This window comes from Somniosus microcephalus, chromosome 15 (genome assembly GCF_052327205.1).
Source record: "Somniosus microcephalus isolate GS21.2 chromosome 15, FLI_Smic_1.0, whole genome shotgun sequence".
NCBI classification, from domain to species: Eukaryota; Metazoa; Chordata; class Chondrichthyes; order Squaliformes; family Somniosidae; genus Somniosus; species Somniosus microcephalus.
In genome coordinates this window covers 44,770,870-44,789,727 of record NC_141001.1, presented here as the reverse complement: position 1 = coordinate 44,789,727, position 18,858 = coordinate 44,770,870, and the positions used below count along the sequence as shown (strand labels likewise).

General features: G+C 48.9%; 1 protein-coding gene across 4 annotated transcripts in view; it reads left to right on the top strand.

Annotated features, from left to right (window-relative positions):
* The first annotated feature begins 12,552 nt into the window (after positions 1–12,552).
* Positions 12,553–18,858, top strand: part of gtf2h1 (general transcription factor IIH, polypeptide 1) — a 58,858-nt gene continuing 52,552 nt past the window's right edge. For 2 of the 4 annotated variants that reach the window (XR_015080974.1, XM_086007721.1), the window contains exon 1: positions 12,553–12,850. The gene's annotated coding sequence lies outside the window, so the exon portion shown is untranslated. The remainder of the gene's footprint in view (positions 12,851–18,858) is intronic. The other 2 variants (XM_086007720.1, XM_086007718.1) reach the window with 1 other exon arrangement.

Genomic DNA, 18,858 nt, shown 5'->3' with positions numbered 1-18,858 from the left:
TTACTCCCCCACAGGACCAGCGACAGCCCCCGTCCCCACTGTCCAGGAGGAAGAGCCTGAGCTTCCAGACTCCTCAGAGGCAGCTGCAGCCTCTGACGGCGCAGCATCAGCAGAATTAAGTGCACACATCACCAGCGCAGACACTCACACCTCGGTGGGACTTCGGGACATAGAGTTGTGTCACATGGTGTATCATAACTCACAAGTGAGCATCAGCAGATGGTGGAGACATGGACAACAGTGGAGAGTCCTCGTCGGAGGGCGCAGGACGCTCCCAGCTCGGCTCCGCTGCATGTCGACCCTGTGCCTCCGGGTCCATCCAGAAGGACAGCAGTGCTGGAACTCCAGGAACAGGTGCAAGAGTCTCTAGCAGGCTTTGTCTCCAGGGTTGCTGCAAGTGTGGAGCGAATGGAGGAGTCCATCGTTAACATGAACAGAGCCTTTGTGGAGGCGTTGGCGCATGAACGTATCACCACAGAAAGCATGGCAACCTCCGTGGAAAGGATGACTACCGTAGACGAGAGGATGGCTACGGCCATGGAGGAGCTTAATCGCCAGGGTCGTGAAAACATGGTCATTGTTCAGAATAGACTGACATCTCTTGAGGAGCGATGGTCAGCTATTGAGCATACAAACCAGACTTTCATGCAAGTCCTCAGGAGTAGGACTTCCAGTACAGAAACGAGTCCTCATGGCCCCCCTGAAGTGCAGCAAGGTGCTGTCAAGCCATTTGCTAGCTCTGAAGTGAGGCTGACCCATGAGAGGGATGTTGGTGGCAGACAGCGAGGAAGTGGGGGCTCCTCTCCAAGCGGTCACACGTCCATGCCACTGCAAAGCCCTCGGTCAGAGCCCCACCAGAGTCCCCACCCAATGAGATCGGCGTCTCAACCCCTGCACAGCCACAGGAGCAGCAGACTGTTGCCGAGCCCTCACAGGTTTGCAACCCCAGAGGACGCCTGCCAAAGGTGTCGAGACAGGAGCAGCAGAAAAGTGAGCAAGGGGCCTCCACATCTGCTGAAGCCACAGGGGAAGCACCACGTAGGAGCACGCGTAAGAGGAAGATACTGCACAAGTAGTCACAAGGGTAGTCACTTGGGTGTAATGTTATATTTAATTTTGAAAAGCCATCAGTTGGTTATTGCCATTAAAAATTCTGATGGCAAACTGCTGCAGTTGTGGCGTGTGTCATGTCGCTAATGGGACTTCCACATTGAGGGCTTAGGATTACTTGCAATTGTCAGTATGGTGGTCAGAGTGATAGGAATCTGTAGGTTCCTGGCCATTGTTGAGGGTCTGATAAGAAGGTGCGAGGCAAAAGTGTTTGATTGTGCAGGCTAAGCAGATCTGGCCAAGATGAGTGCGTGCCTTGCATCCCGGGCAGCAATGTGCTCGCATGCTGCTGCCGTTAGTTGATGCGCCTCTGCAAGCTCTTCATTGTCGCTCTCCTCCTCCTTCTCCTCATCTGAGGAGGCTATGTGATGGGCCATTTGTTCCTCAGGCATCTGCAAGCCACGATGCTGTGCCATGTTGTGAAGTGCACAGCAAACCACGACCGTTCTGGAGACCCTGGCTGCTGAGTACTGCAGGGCTCCACCTGATCTATCCAGGCATCTGAAGCGCATCTTCAGCAAGCCAATGGTTTGCTCTATTATGGATCTGGTGGACATGCGGCTGGAGTTGTAGCGCTCCTCTGCTTCGTTGGAAGGGCTCCTCAATGGCCTCATTAGCCACGTCTTCAGGGAATAGCCCTTGTCTCCAAGTAGCCATCTGCAAAGTTGGTCTGGTGGACTGAAGAGCGGAGGCACACTAGACTGGCGCAGGATGAAGGAGTCATGGCAACTGCCAGGGTACTTGGCACAAACATGCAAAATTTCCTTCTTGTGGTCACACACCAGCTGTACGTTGAGGGAGTGGAATCCCTTGCGGTTGACAAAAATACCTGGATTGTGATGGGGTGCCTTTAGGGCCACATATGTGCAGTCAACGACGCCCTGCACCCTTGGAAAGCCTGCCAGATTGTCAAACCCAACCGCACGCGCAGTTACACTGGCTTGATCCTTGGAGAAATTGATGTGATTGTGCACGATGGCAAAAAGGACATCGGTTACCTGCGTGATGCAAGTGTGTGCGGCCGCCTGGGAGATGCCGCTGATGTCTGCTGCTGATCCCTGGAATGAGCCTGAAGCTAAAAGGTTGAGTGCGGTGGTGACTTTGACGGCCACCGGTAAGGGGTGTCCACCTGCTCCTCTGGGCTCCAGGTCTTGCTGCAGCATTGCGCAGATGTCACCCACTACCTCTCGCAAAAGTCTGACCCTCCTTTGGCACTGCTGCTCAGTCATGTTGAGGTAGCTGATCTTCTGTCTGTAGACCCTGTTTTGGGGGTATCTCCTGCGCCGACGTGCTTCCATGCGCTGGCGCCTTCTGGCCTGTGCAGCTTCAAGTGGGTGAGCAGCAGCTTGGAGCTCCTGCTGTTGCTCCTGCAGTTGGTGCTGCTGTTGGTCAGGGTTCTGCTGCTGCTGCGGCCGGTCTTCGTCCGAATCTGATGTCCAGGAGGAAAGGAAATAAATAGTTCCCATTCTTCTGGTAAATACCTCAGTTGAGGAAGTGCTCAGTCAAGGTGGGGAGAGGGGTTTCCCAGGAGGTCACACTGGAGATGGGTGTCAGGCTCCAAACTTCCACAACAATGAGTATGCCTGCTAAAAGTTCCCCCAGACATGAGACAACAAAGTTCTGCCACCTGCAAATGATGATTGGTGAAAACTCCTTTATAATGGTGGAGCTGCAACTGTTAGTAAGCAGTCCACTTGTGAAGCCACCAGGATTCACTGGCGTGTTCCAGAGGAGGCGTGCAGAGTGTGGGAAAAGGGTTAAAATCGGAAAGGCCTCTTAAAATGGGATTATAGAGGCAATTAAGTGGTTGTTAAGGGCCTATCCCACCTCTTGCAGGCAGGATGGAAACGGGGTCAGAAAACTCGCATGTGGGAAAATTGCTCGGAGGCGGGATGGAGGCTGGATCAGGCCCGCCCGCCATTTTTTGCGATTTTAACAACTCACACGCCTCCAATCTCGCCTCCTCGGGCCTGGCAAAATCGAGCCCACTGTGTAGGATAGATAGTGATAAACAAGACAAAGCGGTAGGACATCGCATAACATCGGACGGCGCCGTCCCTTTGGCGACGAAGGTTGCGGTGGTTACTTCTTTCCCGCGGCCGTCGACAGTCAAGGCCTTGCAGGAGTTCCTGGGGATGGTCAACTTCTACCACCGTTTTGTCCCCAAGGCGGCTCAACTCATGCAACCCTTGTTCAGGGCCCTCAAGGGCAAGTCCGGTAAAGACCCAATCAGCTGGACAGCTGAAATGATCCAGGCATTCGGCGACACCAAGAACGCTTTGGCCAACGCAACCATGCTGGCGCACCCACTTCCAGGTGCTACTATCGCCCTTACCACCGACGCGTCAGACTACGCCATCGGTGCGGTGCAAGAACAGTGGGTCAACGGCACGTGGCAACCGCTGGCGTTTTTCAGTCGTCAATTGCGAACAAATGAAAAAAAGTACAGCACCTTCGATAGGGAACTACTGGCCCTTTTCCTCGCCATTCGCCATTTCCGGTTTTTATTGGAGGGGCGCCCCTTCATGGCTTTTGTCGAGCACAAACCCCTTACATTTGCCATGGCCAAGACCACCGAACCGTGGTCCGCTCGTCAACAACGTCACTTGACGTTCATTTCCGAATTTACCACGGACATTCAACATGTGTCTGGTAAGGACAACCTGGTGGCAGATTGCCTCTCCCATGCGACGGTCCACGCAGTGCACCTGGGAATCAACTACGCCCTCATGGCGGCAGATCAGGTTTCGGATTCGGAGGTCCAATCATATCGAACCGTTCCCTCTAGCTTCCAAGCGACCGACGTCGTCTTCCAGGCCGCAGGTGGCACGCTCCTTTACGATGTTTCCATGGGAGTTCCTCGTCCCATAGTGCCAGTCGCATGGCGCCGGAGGGTTTTTGATGCCATACACGGGTTGTTGCACCCAGGGATGAAGGCTTAGCAACGGCTTATGTCAGCCAAGTTCGTCTGGAAAGGTATGCACATCGATGTCCGTGACTGGGCTAATACCTGCGTCGTATGTCAGAAGGCCAAAGTCCAGCGTCATGTCAAGGCTCCAGTGGCTGCGTTCACTGTTCCGGAGCGTCGTTTCGACCACGTGCATGTGGACCTCGTGGGGCTACTTCCGCCTTCTCAGGGTTATACTCATCTCCTCACCATAGTGGACCACACCACTAGGTGGCCAGAGGCAATTCCTTTGGTTTCCACCACTTCGGCAGACGTCACTAGAGCTTTCATCTCCTGTTGGGTCGCCCGTTTTGGGGTACCGGCGGACATCTCCTCTGACCGCAGGCCACAATTTTCCTCGGATCTTTGGAACGCTGTGGCTCAGGGGCTCAGTACCAAACTTCATCGCACCACCACCTATCATCCACAGGCAAACGGCCTTTGCGTGCGATTCCACAGGTCGCTTAAAGCCTCTCTTTGGGCCAGTCTTCAAGGTGCAGGATGGGTGGACAGACTCCCATGGGTCCTGTTGGGTCTCCGTACGGCGCCCAAAGATGATCTACAATCGTCTTTGGCTGAACTCGTCTATGGCCAGCCACTCCGTGTACCAGGAGATTTCCTCCCTTCTCCCACAGAGCCATGGTCCACCTCCCGGCAACTTGTTTGCCACCAAGAAGCGGCCAGATGCTTTGCTCCGATACCTACGTCCAATCACGGTTTGCAGACCTCCTACGTGCCACCGGGACTGAAGAATGCGGAGTATGTCTTCATCCGACACGACGCGCACCGGGATCCGCTCAAGCCCCCTTACTCTGGTCCTTTCCGTGTCATCGAACCGGGAGACAAATCCTTTTTGGTCGACGTCGGAGGGAAACCGGATCACATCTCGGTGGACCGCTTGAAGCCGGCTCACCTGGACTTGGACCACCCTGTCGTAGTCGCTCAACCACCCAAACGTGGCCGACCGCCCGTTGCCGCTGCACCTGATCAACCAAAGCTGCCTGACAACCCGACTGCGCTCGCCGTGCCTGCTCAGCCGCCACCGACTGCCAACTCGTCCACCAGTCGTCAACTTCCTCTACCAGGGTATCGAAGTCGATCGGACAGGCTCATCAGGCCTCCTCCTCGCCTCACCTTTTCTGTTAAAGACAATTCTGGGGGGGCGCATGTGACGGAGCCACCAAAGGACTCAGAGCGGTTGTACATAATTCCTTTAACAGCAATGTAGTTACTGTCTGTGCCTGTACCTTTAATTACACTGTTTGACTGTACAATGCCTAGTTACCTTTACAGCACGGTTTCAACGTGATGATGTCATGCCGTTAGTCACGTGGTGCCCCAATGGCGGGAAGAATGTAATGACGTCATGCCGTTAGTCACGTGATGCCCCAATGGCGGGAAGAACGTCATGACGTCACTCTCCTGATCAGAGGATCAGTCCTCGTGGAGCCCTCAAGGAGAGTAGACCTGTTATTGATGTGTTCTAGCAGTTTCCAGTTTAAACTCGTTTGATTTAATTAAAGTTCATTAATTTAATTACCTGAGTCGAACTCAGTCTTTTTGATAGGAACCTCCGTTCCTACAACAGGATATTTGTGCTGCAATGTCATCTTTTTGTACAGGATCCCTTTCCTGGAATAGTGATTTATATATAATGAGATTCTTGCCATATAATGACTAATGATCTATCTTCACAGGATCCTTGTTGCATAATGGTAAAGAACAACCTGATTCCAGACAACAGTGATCTATCCAAATACTATGTAACAGTGATCTATCTGTACAGGATCTCCTTTCTGCAGTGATGATGTACTTGTACAAGATCCCTGTCCAGTAATAGTGATTTCTCCACACTACTCTCTGTTCTATAATAATCTGTCTATAGAGGCTCCCTATCCTACAATAATCACCTCTCTGTACTGAATCCCTGTTTGTAATAATGTTCTCTCTATATAGAATTCCATTCCTGGAATAGCGATATATCCGGATCGGGTCCCTGTCTCGTAGTCGTGCTCTATGTGCTCAGGATTGCTTTTCTGTAATACCGTTCTATATATAACAGAATCTCTGTCCTGCGATGATCAATCTGTATGGGTTCCCTGTCCTTTGATGGTCTGTAGGTACCAGCCTCTCCATCTCTTGAAGCCAAACTAAAATTTTCTCCAGCTGGTGTTTCTATTCGTGAAGAGCAAGTTTCTGTCCAGTTTGGAATCAGACAGGTAGCATACCTCAGATGAGTGGGGTAGAATCATAACTTTAACACACTGAAAAGAGGCCATTTGGCTCATCATGCCTGTGCCAGATCCCTGAAAAAGCTATCCACTTCGTCCCATTCCTCATACAATTTTTATTTTTCAAGTATTTATCCAGTTCCCTTCAAAAAGCTATTACTCACAACCTCAGCTTCCAACTTCAATCACAAAGTTATCTACCTCTATCTCTGAAACATTGCCTGCCTCCATCCCTACCTCAGCCCATCTGCTGCTAAAACCCTCGTCCATGCCTTTGTCACTTACATACTTGACTATTGCAATGCTCCCCTGCCCTGTCTCCCATCCTTCACACTCTGTAAACTTCAGCTCATCCAAAACTCTGCTGCCCATATCCTATCCTGCACCAAGACCTGTTCATCCATCATCCCGTCCTCACTGACCTCCACTGGCTCCCAGTTCCCCACCACAACCAACGGAACAGACTCAAGCTCTGCTGTCTTGCGACATCCGGTCATGAATGGTGGCGGACAATTAAACAACTAAAGGAAGGAGGAGGAAAAACAAGGTTGCAGCGTTTGCAATCATCACAGAAGCCAGTCTTCAGCCAATTCGGTTCACTCCACATTATCTCAAGAAATAGCTGGGCGCACTGGATACAGCAAAGGCTATGGGCCCTGACAACATCCCGGCTGTAGTGCTGTAGACTTATGCTCCAGAACTAGCCACGCCTCTAGCCAAGCTGTTCCAGTACAGCTACAACACTGGCATCTGCCCGGCAAAGTGGAAAATTGCCCAGGTAAGTCCTGTCCACAAAAAGCAGGACAAATCTAATCTGGCCAATTACCGGCCCATCAGCCTACTCTCAATCATCAGCAAAGTGATAGAAGGTCAGAAGTGGGCATGTTCACTGGTGATTGCAGTGTTCAATTCCATTCACAACTCCTCAGATAATGAAGCAGTCCGTGCCCACATGCAGCAAGAGCTGGACAACATTCAGGCTTGGGCTGATAAGTGGCAAGTAACATTCGCGCCACACAAGTGCCAGGCAATGATTATCTCCAACAAGAGAAAGTCTAACCACCTCCCCATGACATTCAACGACATTACCATCACCGAATCCCCCACTGTCAACATCTTGGGGGCCACCATTGACCAGAAACTTAACTGGACCAGCCACATAAATACTGTGGCTTCAGGAGCAGGTCAGAGGCTGGGTATTCTGCGGCAAGTGACTCACCCTCTGACCAACATTCCCGCTAAGCTGCGTGGCCACGCTGTTGTCTGGAGGTCCTGTGCAGCCCGGGACCGGCTTTTCAAATGGGAGATTTCGCACATGTGCAAAATTTTGAATGGGCCACTCAGCCTGTGAAAGGGACTGTGCACCCAAAATAAAATTAGGAGGAACATTGCTCCTGACTCCGCAAAGCCTTTCCATCATCAACAAGGCACAAGTCAGGAGTGTGATGGAATACTCTCCACTAGCCTGAAAAAGTGCAGCTCCAACAACAGTCAAGAAGCTTGACACCATCCAGGACAAAGCAGCCCACTTGATTGGCATCCCATCCACCACCTTAAACATTCACTCCCTCAACCACCGGCACACCGTGGCTGCAGTGTGTACCTTCTACAAGATGCACTGCAACAACTCGCCAAGGCTTCTTCGACAGCACCTCCCAAACCCATGACCTTTACCACCTAGAAGGACAAGGCACATGGGAACACCACCACCTGCAAGTTCCCCTCCAAGTCACACACCATCCTGACTTGGAAATATATCGCTATTCCTTCATCGTCGCTGGGTCAAAATCCTGGAACGCCCTAACAGCACTATGAGAGTACGTTAGGGCGACCATATTTTCCAAACCAATCCGGCGACACACAGGGTGGGAGCACAGCAAAGTAGCCAGGATGGAAAATGTAGGTTGCACAGCGTAGCAAGGCAAAATGTTTTAGCAGCCTATATTTTAACAGTTGCACATATTCACTACAAATGCAAAACAAATGTGCATATAATTACCATGGATGTGATATCACACTAATAAACGCATTCAGACACAGGTTATAAATAATACAATAACATTCTTCAGGAACGACAGTTTTTCATACCCACTGTTTATATGATCTATTCAGAAAATCTTTCTTTACATCACTGCCCAAGTCATTTATTTTTCACAGATTTATTAATGATTGTTGTGCTATCTCCGTGATTCAATAACAACGGCCTGATGACTTGGTTGCTTCTGCTAGTGGAATACGTGTAAAGATTAACCTCCATCAACCATCACGCAGTCAACGATAATGTGGATATAACGAGTGTTATAATTTGAATGGTGCATTATAAAACTACAAACAAAATGATTTTATAGAGTTTGTACGTATAGTAATACATACAAACAGTAATTCAGTCAAAATCACCAGACGGCCACCCCCAAAACCAGACAGACAAGAGTGTGGAAGCGGGTCACCCTGGCACAAACAGATTAGTGGGGAGGGGGATCACCCTAGTGCAGTGAGGGAAAAGGGACTTCCTGTCACAAAACAGACTGGGAAGGGGGGGGGGGGGGGTCGTCCTGGCACAGAGACGGTTGAGGGTGGGGTTACCATGCTACTTGCCTATGGCATTATTATAATGGAAATGGCGTGCAGCAGTTCCGCTATTCTCAGGCAGTGAGACTGAGATATTGAGCCCTCTCTGCCGAGTTAAGCATAAAGCACTATCGGGCCCTGCTCTCGTCTGCCAAAATTGCTCACTATTCCATTCCCGCATCATTACCTCTGGCGTCCCCCAAGGATCTATCCTGGCCCCCTCCTCTACATGTTGCCCCTTAGCGACATCATCGGAAAACACAGTGTCAGTTTCCACATGTACACTGACGACACCCAGCTCTACCTCACTACCACTTCTCTCGACCCCTCCACAGTGTCTAAATTGTCAGACTGCTTGTCCGACATACAGTTCTGGATGAGCAAAAATTTTCTCCAATTAAATATTGGGAAGACCGAAACCATTGTTTTCGGTCCTCGCCACAAACTCTGTTCCCTAGCCACTGACTCCATCCCTCTCCCTAACATCTGTCTGAGGCTGAACCACACTGTTCGCAACCTTGGTGTCATATTTGACCCTGAAATGAGCTTCCGACCACATATCCACAGCATAACAAAGAACGCCTATTTCCACCTCCATAACATCGCCCGTCTCCACCCTTATCTCAGCTCATCCGCTGCTGAAACCCTCATCCATGCCTTTGTTACCTCTAGACTTGATTATTCCAACACACTCCTGGCTGGCCTCCCACATCCACCCTATGTAAACTTGAGGTCATCCAAAACTCGGCTGCCCATGTCCTAACTTGCAACAAGTCCTGTTCGCCCATCACCCCTGTGCTTGCTGACCTACATTGGCTCCCGGTTAAGCAGCGCCTCGATTTCAAAATTCTCATCCTTGTCTTCAAATCCCTCCATGGCCTCGCCCCTTCCTATCTCTGTAATCTCCTTCAGCCCCACAACCCCCCGAGATATCTGCGCTCCTCTAATTCTGCCCACTTGAGCATCCCTGATTATAATTGCTCAACCTTTGGTGGCCGTGCCTTCTGTTGCCTAGGATCTGGAATTTCCTACATAAACCACTCCGCCTCACTACCTTTCCTCCTTTAAGACGCTCCTTAAAACCTACCTCTTTGACCAAGCTTTTGGTCATCTGCCCTAATTTATCCTTATGTGGATCGGTGTCAAATATTTTGTCTTAAAATATTCCTGTGCAGTGCCTGGGGACGTTTACTATGTTAAAGGTGCTATATAAATACAAGTTGTTGTTGTTGTTGAGTTGGAGGTAGATACTAAAACCCTTCAACTTGGTGCATTAACGCACCCTCAGATTTAACTGTCCCTGGGCCTCCGGTTCACACAGACAACACCACCAACACACCCCCTGCACAAACACAGCTGCCTATTGGCCAGCACTCCCCATCCCCCCCCCACTCTGTCCTTTCATTGGTCCAAATCGAAGCCAATTCGGTCAAAGCCAAACCGTCATCACAAACTGTGATCCGCCTTTCATTCGTTCAAACTGAAGCCAATCAGTTCAAAGCAATTCAGCAGATACCAGTGATCCGCCCTTTCATTGGTCCGTCGCTGCCAATGGGCAGAGAGTCCGTCAATCAACAGTGGGCCTTTTGATTGGTCCGTCTCTGAGTCCCTGAGTGCGGGTGTGGATTTAAGCGAGCTATAATTAGGATGAATGGAGCTTATTCATGGCAATAATATGGCATCTAGGGTATTCGGGGACGTGTTTTGTGAACCGGGAACATTGTTTGCCCAGGGACACAGTATCTCATCCAGGGACTGTTCCCGGAAATCGGGGACATATGTTCACCCTAGAGTACCTTCACCTCACGGACTACCGCGGTTGAGGAAGGTGGCTCAACCTTCTGAAGGACAACCATAAATGCTGGCTTTGCCAGCGACGCCCACATCCCATGAATGAATTAAAAAAAACTCAAATTAAAAATGCACATCCTCAAATTTAAATCTCTTCATAGACTCACCCTCCCTATCTGTCAGAAATCAAAGGGGGTGCAGCAACAGAGTGACCTGGGGGGTTCATATTCACATATCCTTTGATGGTCACAGGACACGTTGAGAAGGCTGTTAAAAAAGCATACAGGATCCTGGGCTTTCTATAATGGCATAGAGTACAAAAGCAAGGAAGTTATTTTAAACCTTTATAAATCAGCTAAACTATTGTGTCCAGTTTTGAGCACAACACTTTAGGAAGGATGTCAAGGCCTTGGATAGGGTGCAGAGATTTACTGGAATGGTACCAGGGATGAGGGACTTTAGTACAGAGGGTCAGAGGGACCTTGGTGTACATGTACATAGATCTCTGAAGGCAGCGGAACAGGTAGATAAGGTGGTTAAAAAGGCATATGGGATACTTGCCTTCATTAGCCGAGGCATAGAATATAAGAGCAGGGAGGTTATGATGGAGCTGTACAAAACGCTGGTGAGGCCACAGCTGGAGTACTGTGTGCAGTTCTGGTTGCCTCACTATAGGAAGGATGTGATTGCTTTGGAGAGGGTGCAGAGAAGATTCACCAGGATGTTACCTGGGATGGAGCGCCTCAGCTATGAAGAAAGACTAAACAGGCTGGGGTTGTTTTCCTTGGAGCAAAGAAGGCTGCGGGGGGACCTGATTGAGGTGTACAAAATGATGAGGGGCATAGATAGGGTAGATAAAGAGGAACTTTTCCCCTTAGTAGGGGGGTCAATAACAAGGGGGCATAGATTCAGGGTAAGGGGCAGGAGATTTAGAGGGGATTTGAGGAGGAACTTTTTCACCCAGAGGGTGGTTGGAATCTGGAACTCACTGCCTGAAAGGGTGGTAGAGGCAGGAACCCTCACAACATTCAAGAAGCATTTGGATGAGCACTTGAAATGCCATTGCATACAAGGCTATGGACCAAATGCCGGAAAATGGGATTAGACAGGACAGGGGTGGATGGGCGGCGCGGACACGATGGGCCGAAGGGCCTCTTTCTGTGCTGTAAAACTCTATGACTCTATGAGTTATGTCGAGCAACTAGAGAAGCTGAGGTTGTCTCAGAGCAAATACGATTAAGGAGATTTAATAGGTGTTCAAAATCTTGAAGGGTTTTGAATGAGTAAATAAGGAGAAATTGTTTCCACTGGCAGGAAGGACAGTAACCAGAGGGCACAGATTTAAAGTAATTTGCAAAAGAATCAGAGATGAGATTTTTGTTTATGCAGCAAGATCTGGAATTCACTGCCTGAGAGGGTGGTGGATGCAGATTCAATGGTAGCTTTCGGTCGGGAATTGGATATTTGCTTGAAAAGGAAAAAAAATGCAGGGTTATGTTTATGTTAATGTATTACAAGCCAAATGAATGTTGAATGTTTAAATGTCTTAATCTAAATGTACACTCTCAGGAGCCGCAAGCCTACATTTCGTTGTACTGCACTTGTGCACTAACAATGACAATAAAGTTGATTATGATTATGAAGAACAGGGGAGTACAACTAATTGGATAGCTCTTTCAAAGAGCTAGCGCACAGGAACGATGGGCCGAATGGCTTAATTCTGTGTTGTACGATTTTATGACTAAAGTGCAAACTGCAACTAGCAGTCTGGTGCTTCACTAATCACACTTGCCCCAGCCTAACTCTACGTGAAAGCACTGATTAGGTAATTACAGATTAATTGAATTTTCACCAGGAAAGGAAATAGGACCCACCATCATCCCCCTATTTCTCCATCCTACACTGTTCCCTAACTCTAGACCGAGCTGTGAGGATTGTTTGCCAGCACCGGAACAATAATGGAGGCCCCGCTGTCGCCCTGCCGATGCTCAATCTGGGTCGGCGCCGCGCCGCGCCGGTACGTCACTGCCGGTCACGTGCTGTCGACTGGCTTCCACCGCTAGGAACCTTTGTCCGCGGCCCAGTTGTGCGGGTGTGGAGTTCCGGGGGGTCCGGAGAGACGGCAGGGTGCTGTTGATGGTGGGTGTCAGAGAAGTTGGAATCGAGTTTGGAGCCGGAGCCTGAGAGAAGGAAGCGTTAGCAGGTACCTGGGAACGGGGTAGGGGGCAGCTGTGGGAATATTGGACCTTGAGTAGAGCGTACATTCAGCAGTGTGCCAGTATACCCGGAATAGACTGTACATCTAACAGTGTGCCACTATACCCGGAATAGACTGTACATCTAACAGTGTGCCAGAATACCCGGAATAAACTGTACATATAATAATGTGCCAGTATACCCGGAATAGACTGTACATCTAACAGTGTGCCAGTATACCCGGAATAGACTGTACATCTAACAGTGTGCCAGAATACCCGGAATAGACTGTACATCTAACAGTGTGCCAGAATACCCGGAATAGACTGTACATCTAACAGTGTGCCACTATACCCGGAATAGACTGTACATCTAACAGTGTGCCAGAATACCCGGAATAGACTGTACATATAATAATGTGCCAGTATACCCGGAATAGACTGTACATCTAACAGTGTGCCAGTATACCCGGAATAGACTGTACATCTAACAGTGTGCCAGTATACCCGGAATAGACTGTACATCTAACAGTGTGCCAGAATACCCGGAATAGACTGTACATCTAACAGTGCGCCAGAATACCCGGAATAGACTGTACATCTAACAGTGTGCCAGAATACCCGGAATAGACTGTACATATAATACTGTGCCAGTATACCCGGAATAGCACGGTGGCATAGTGGTTAGCACTGTTGCCTCACAGCGCCAGGGACCCGGGTTCAAATCCCGCCTCGGGTGACTGTCTGTGTGGAGTTTGCACATTCTACCTGTGTCTGCGTGGGTTTTCTCCGGGTGCTCCGGTTTCCTCCCACAGTCCAAAGATGTGCGGGTTAGGTTGATTGGCCATGATAAAAAAAAATTGGCCCTTAGTGTTAGGGGGGATTAAATACGTGGGGTTACGGGGATAGTGCTTGGGTGGGTGGGATGGCTGTCGGTGCAGGGACCGGGTGCTAGGGTTTGGATGATCAGCCATGATCTCGTTGAATGGCGGAGCAGGCTCGAAGGGCCGAATGGCCTACTCCTGCTCCTATCTTCTATGTTTCTAATAGACTGTCCATCTAACAGTGTGTCAGTATACCCGGAATAGACTGTACATCTAACAGTGTGCTAGTATACCCGGAATAGACTGTACATATAATAATGTGCCACTATACCCAGAATAGACTGTACATCTAACAGTGTGCTAGTATACCCGGAATAGACTGTACATATAATAATGTGCCACTATACCCAGAATAGACTGTACATCTAACAGTGTGCCAGTATACCTGGAATAGACTGTACATATAATAGTGTGCCAGTATACCCGGAATAGACTACATATAATAGTGTGCCACTATACCCAGGATAGACTGTACATCTAACAGTGTGCCAGTATACCCGGAATAGACTGTACATCTAACAGTGTGCTAGTATACCCGGAATAGACTACATATAACAGTGTGCCAGTATACCCAGAATAGACTGTCCATCTAACAATGTGCCAGTATGCCCGGAATAGACTGTACATATAATACTGTGCCGTATACCCGGAATAGACTGCATATAATACTGTGCCAGTATACCCAGAATAGACTGTCCATCTAACAGTGTGCCAGTATGCCTGGAATAGACTGTACATATAATATTGTGCCAGTATACCCGGAATAGACTGTACATATAATACTGTGCCAGTATACCCGGAATAGACTACATATAATGTGCCAGTATACCCAGAATAGACTGTCCATATAATAGTGTGGCTGTACACCCAAGATAGAATATACACATATACCTGGGGTAGAGTGTATATATAATGTGCCATTATAGAGTGTACATCTAACAGTTAGCCAATATACCCGGATAGTGTATTTATCCACCAGTGTGCCAGTATATCTGGGTTAGATTATATATACATATATTAGCGTGAAAGTATATCCAGGATAGTGTGTACATATATAATAGTGTGCCAGTATACCTGGGATCGTGTATGTCTAACATTGCGGCAGTATACCTGGGGAAGCTGTGGCTCAGTGGTAACGTACTTGCCTAGGAGTCAGAAGGTTGTGGGTTCACTTCCCACATCAGAGATTTGAGCATGAAATCTAGGTTGAGGTGATCCAAAACTCGGCTGCCCATGTCCTAACTCGCACCAAGTCCCGTTTGCCCATCACCTCTGTGCCCGCTGACCTACATTGGCTCCCGGTTAAGCAGCGCCTCGATTTCAAAATTCTCATCCTTGTTTTCAAATCCCTCCATGGCCTTGCCCCCCTCTATCTCTGTAATCTCCTCCAGCCCCACAATCCCCGAGATATCTGCGCTCCTCTAATTCTGCCCTCTTGAGCATCCCTGATTATAATCGCTCAACCTTTGGTGACCGTGCCATCTGTTGCCTAGGCCCTAAGCTCTGGAATTCCCTGCCTAAACCTCTCCGCCTCGCTACCTCTCCTCCTTTAAGACGCACCTTAAAACCTACCTCTTTGATCAAGCTTTTGGTCATCTGCCCTAATTTATCCTTATGTGGATCGGTGTCAAATTTTTTGTCTTAAAATACTCCTGTGCAGCGCCTTGGGACGTTTTACTACGTTAAAGGCGCTATATAAGTACAAGTTGTTGTTGTCAGTCCAGTGCAGTACTGAGGGAATGCTGCACTGTCGGAGGTGCCGTCTTTCAGCTGAGATGTTAAACCAAGTCCCTGTCTGACCTCCTTGGATGAATGTAAAAGATCCTATGGCACTAGTTCGAATAAGGGAAGTTCTCCCTGGCCAATATTTATCCCTCAACCAACATCTCAAAAACATTATCTGGTTATTATCTTGCTATTTGTGGGGCCTTGTTTCTGGATGTGAAAATTGGCTGCTGCGTTTCTTACGTTACCATAGTGACAGCGCTTCAAAAGTACTTGATTGGCTGTAAAGCACTTTGGCACATCCTGAAGTCGTTTAAGGCGCTTATATAAATGCAAGTCGTCTTTTTACATTAAAAGTGTGCAAATATACTCAGGATAGAGCATACATCTAGCAGTGCATCTATCCTGGACAGATTGTACGCCTATGGGTTGGAAGAGTGTACATCTAATAGTATATCCAGAATAGAACATACATCGAACAATATGCCTGTATGATGGTATAGAATGCAGATTACACCACAATGGTGTGCCAGTATACCTGGGATAGAGTGTACAGCTAATGTATCATACAAACACATCATGCATAGACCACTGTGCTTTACTGATATTTTAGTGACAACAGTGCAGCAATGTAATCAAATACCCACTGAAAGGGGGAGGAGAGACAGGCACATAGACATAATAGTTTCCTGCATTTGATCCTATTTTCTCGACACCTGTTGCAGAAGTACAGGCGTGTCACAAGAACTATACTTCAACAATATCTACCTATGTCAGTGCTGACATGGTTAAACCCCATAGTTGCAGACTAGGCTGCTTTTGAGGTCTTGGACCAAGCGGTTATGGTGAATATTGAGACTTCACAGGTAAGCAGGATAGCGTCAAACTGGCTGATGTAATGGATTAGATATTGGCCTTTACCTCTGGGACCTAGATTCAAATCCAGTTCAGAATGATGGGATTAAAGACTCCTCTATCTGCTGGCTGTAAGGGTCCTACGTGAATTGAGTTTGGGCCATCTCAGTCTAGTTTTTTGCGGGCATGAGCCCACAGTGCAGAACTGACAGTAACTGGCAATCTCACACAGTGAGTCTGGTATGAAAAATATTGGGAAGAATGTCATACTGGTGCAGTAGGGGTGCTCTTGAGGTTGAGGTTGGAGATGAGGCATGTTGTGTTGGTAGAGTAGAGGAAGCTTTACTATGTATCTGACTGTGTTCTACCTGAACCCAGAGTGCTTGATGCTAACACTGGGTGGCTGAAATGGAAGAGTTCAATTCTCCAGCACCAGTATTCCTCCCGTTGATGAGCACAAAAGAAAATTAAAAATTAAGGCAAGTGAATAAGGTAGAAATGCAGCCCCTGGACTAATGATCCAGAGATGTGAGTTCAGACTCCACCATGGCAGCTGGGGAATTAAAATCCAGTTAATTAAATAAATCTGGAATAAAAAGCTAGTATCAGTAATGGTGACCATGAAACCATCGCATTGTCATAAAAACCCCATCTGGTTCACTAATGTCCTTTTAGGGAAGGAAATCTGCCGTCCTTACCTGGTCTGGCTTATACATGACTCCAGACCCACAGCAATGTGGTTGACTCTGAACTGCCCTCTGAAATGGTCTAGCACGCCACTCAGTTGTAAAAAAAACGCTATGAAAAACAATAAGAAAAAAACCGGACAGACCACCCGGCATCGAACTCTGCACAAGCTACGGACATGACAACGGCACACTCGGTCCAGTCAACCCTGCAAAGTCCTCCTCGTCAACATCTGGGGACTTGTGCCAAAATTGGGAGAGCTGTCCCACAGACTAGTCAAGCAACAGCCTGACATAGTCATACTCACAGAATCATACCTTTCAGCCAATGTCCCAAACTCCTCCATCACCATCCCTGGGTGTGTCCTGTCCCACTGGCAGGACAGACTCACCAGGGGTGGCAGCACAGTGTATACAGTCAGGAAGGAGTGGTCCTGGCAGTCCTCAACATTGACTCCGGACCCCATGAAGTCTTGTGGCTTCAGGTCAAGCATGGGCAAGGATACCTCCTGCTGATTACCACCTACCGCCCTCCCTCAGCTGATGAATCAGTACTCCTCCGTGTTGAACACCACTTGGAAGAAGCACTGAGAGTAGCAAGGGCACAGAATGTACTCTGGGTGGGGGACTTCAATGTCCATCACCAAGAGTGGCTCAGTAGCACCACTACTGACCGAGCTGGCCGAGTCCTGAAGGACATAACTGCCAGTCTGGGCCTGCGACAGGTGGTGAGAGAACCAAAACGAGGGGAAAAACCTACTTGACCTCACCCTCGCCAATCTACCTGTCGCATCTGTCCATGACCGCATTGATAGCAGTGACCACCGCACAGTCATTGTGGAGACGATGTCCCGTCTTCACGCTGAACACCCTCCATTGCGTTGTGTGGCACTACCACCGTGCTAAATGGATTAGATTCAGAACAGATTTAGCAGCTCAAAACTGGGCATCCATGAGGCGCTGTGGGCCATCAGCAGCAGCAGAATTATATTCCACCACAATCTAACCTCATGGCCTGGCATATCCCTCCCTCTGCCATTACCACCAAGCCAGGGGACCATCCCTGGTTCAACAACGTGTGTAGAAGAGCATGCCAGGAGCAGCACCAGGCGTACCTAAAAATGCGGTGCTAACCTGGGGAAGCTGCAACACAGGGCTACGTGCATGCTAAAAAGCGGAAGTAGCATGCTATAGACAGAGCTAAGCAATCCCACAATGAACGGATGAGATCATAGCTCTGCAGTCTTGCCACATCCTGCCGTGAATGGTGGTGGACTATTAAACAACTAACGGGGGAGGAGGCTCCATGAATATCTCCATCCTCAATGATGGTGGAGCCCAGCACATGAGTGCAAAAGACAAAGCTGAAGCGTTTGCAACCACCTTTAGCCAGAAGTGCCAAGTGGATGATCCATTTCGGCCTCCACCTGAAGTCCCCACCACCACAGAAGCCAGTCTTCAGCCAATTAAATTCACTCCACGTGATATCAAGAAACCGCTGAGTGCACTGGATACAGCAAAGGCTGTGGGCCCCGACAACATCCCGGTTGTCGTGCTGAAGACTTGTGCTCTAGGACTAGCCGCGCCTCTAGCCAAGCTGTTCCAGTACAGCTATAACACTGGCATCCATCCGACAATGTGGAAAACCACCCAGGTATGCCCTGTCCACAAAAAGCAGGACAAATACCATCCGACCAATTACCGCCCCATCAGTCTACTCTCAATCATCAGCAAAGTGATGGAAAGTGTCGTCGAGAGTGCTATCAAGCAGCACTTACTCACCAATAACCTGCTCACTGATGCCCAGTTTGGGTTTTGCCGCGACCACTCTGCTCCCGACCTCATTACAGCCTTGGTCCAAACATG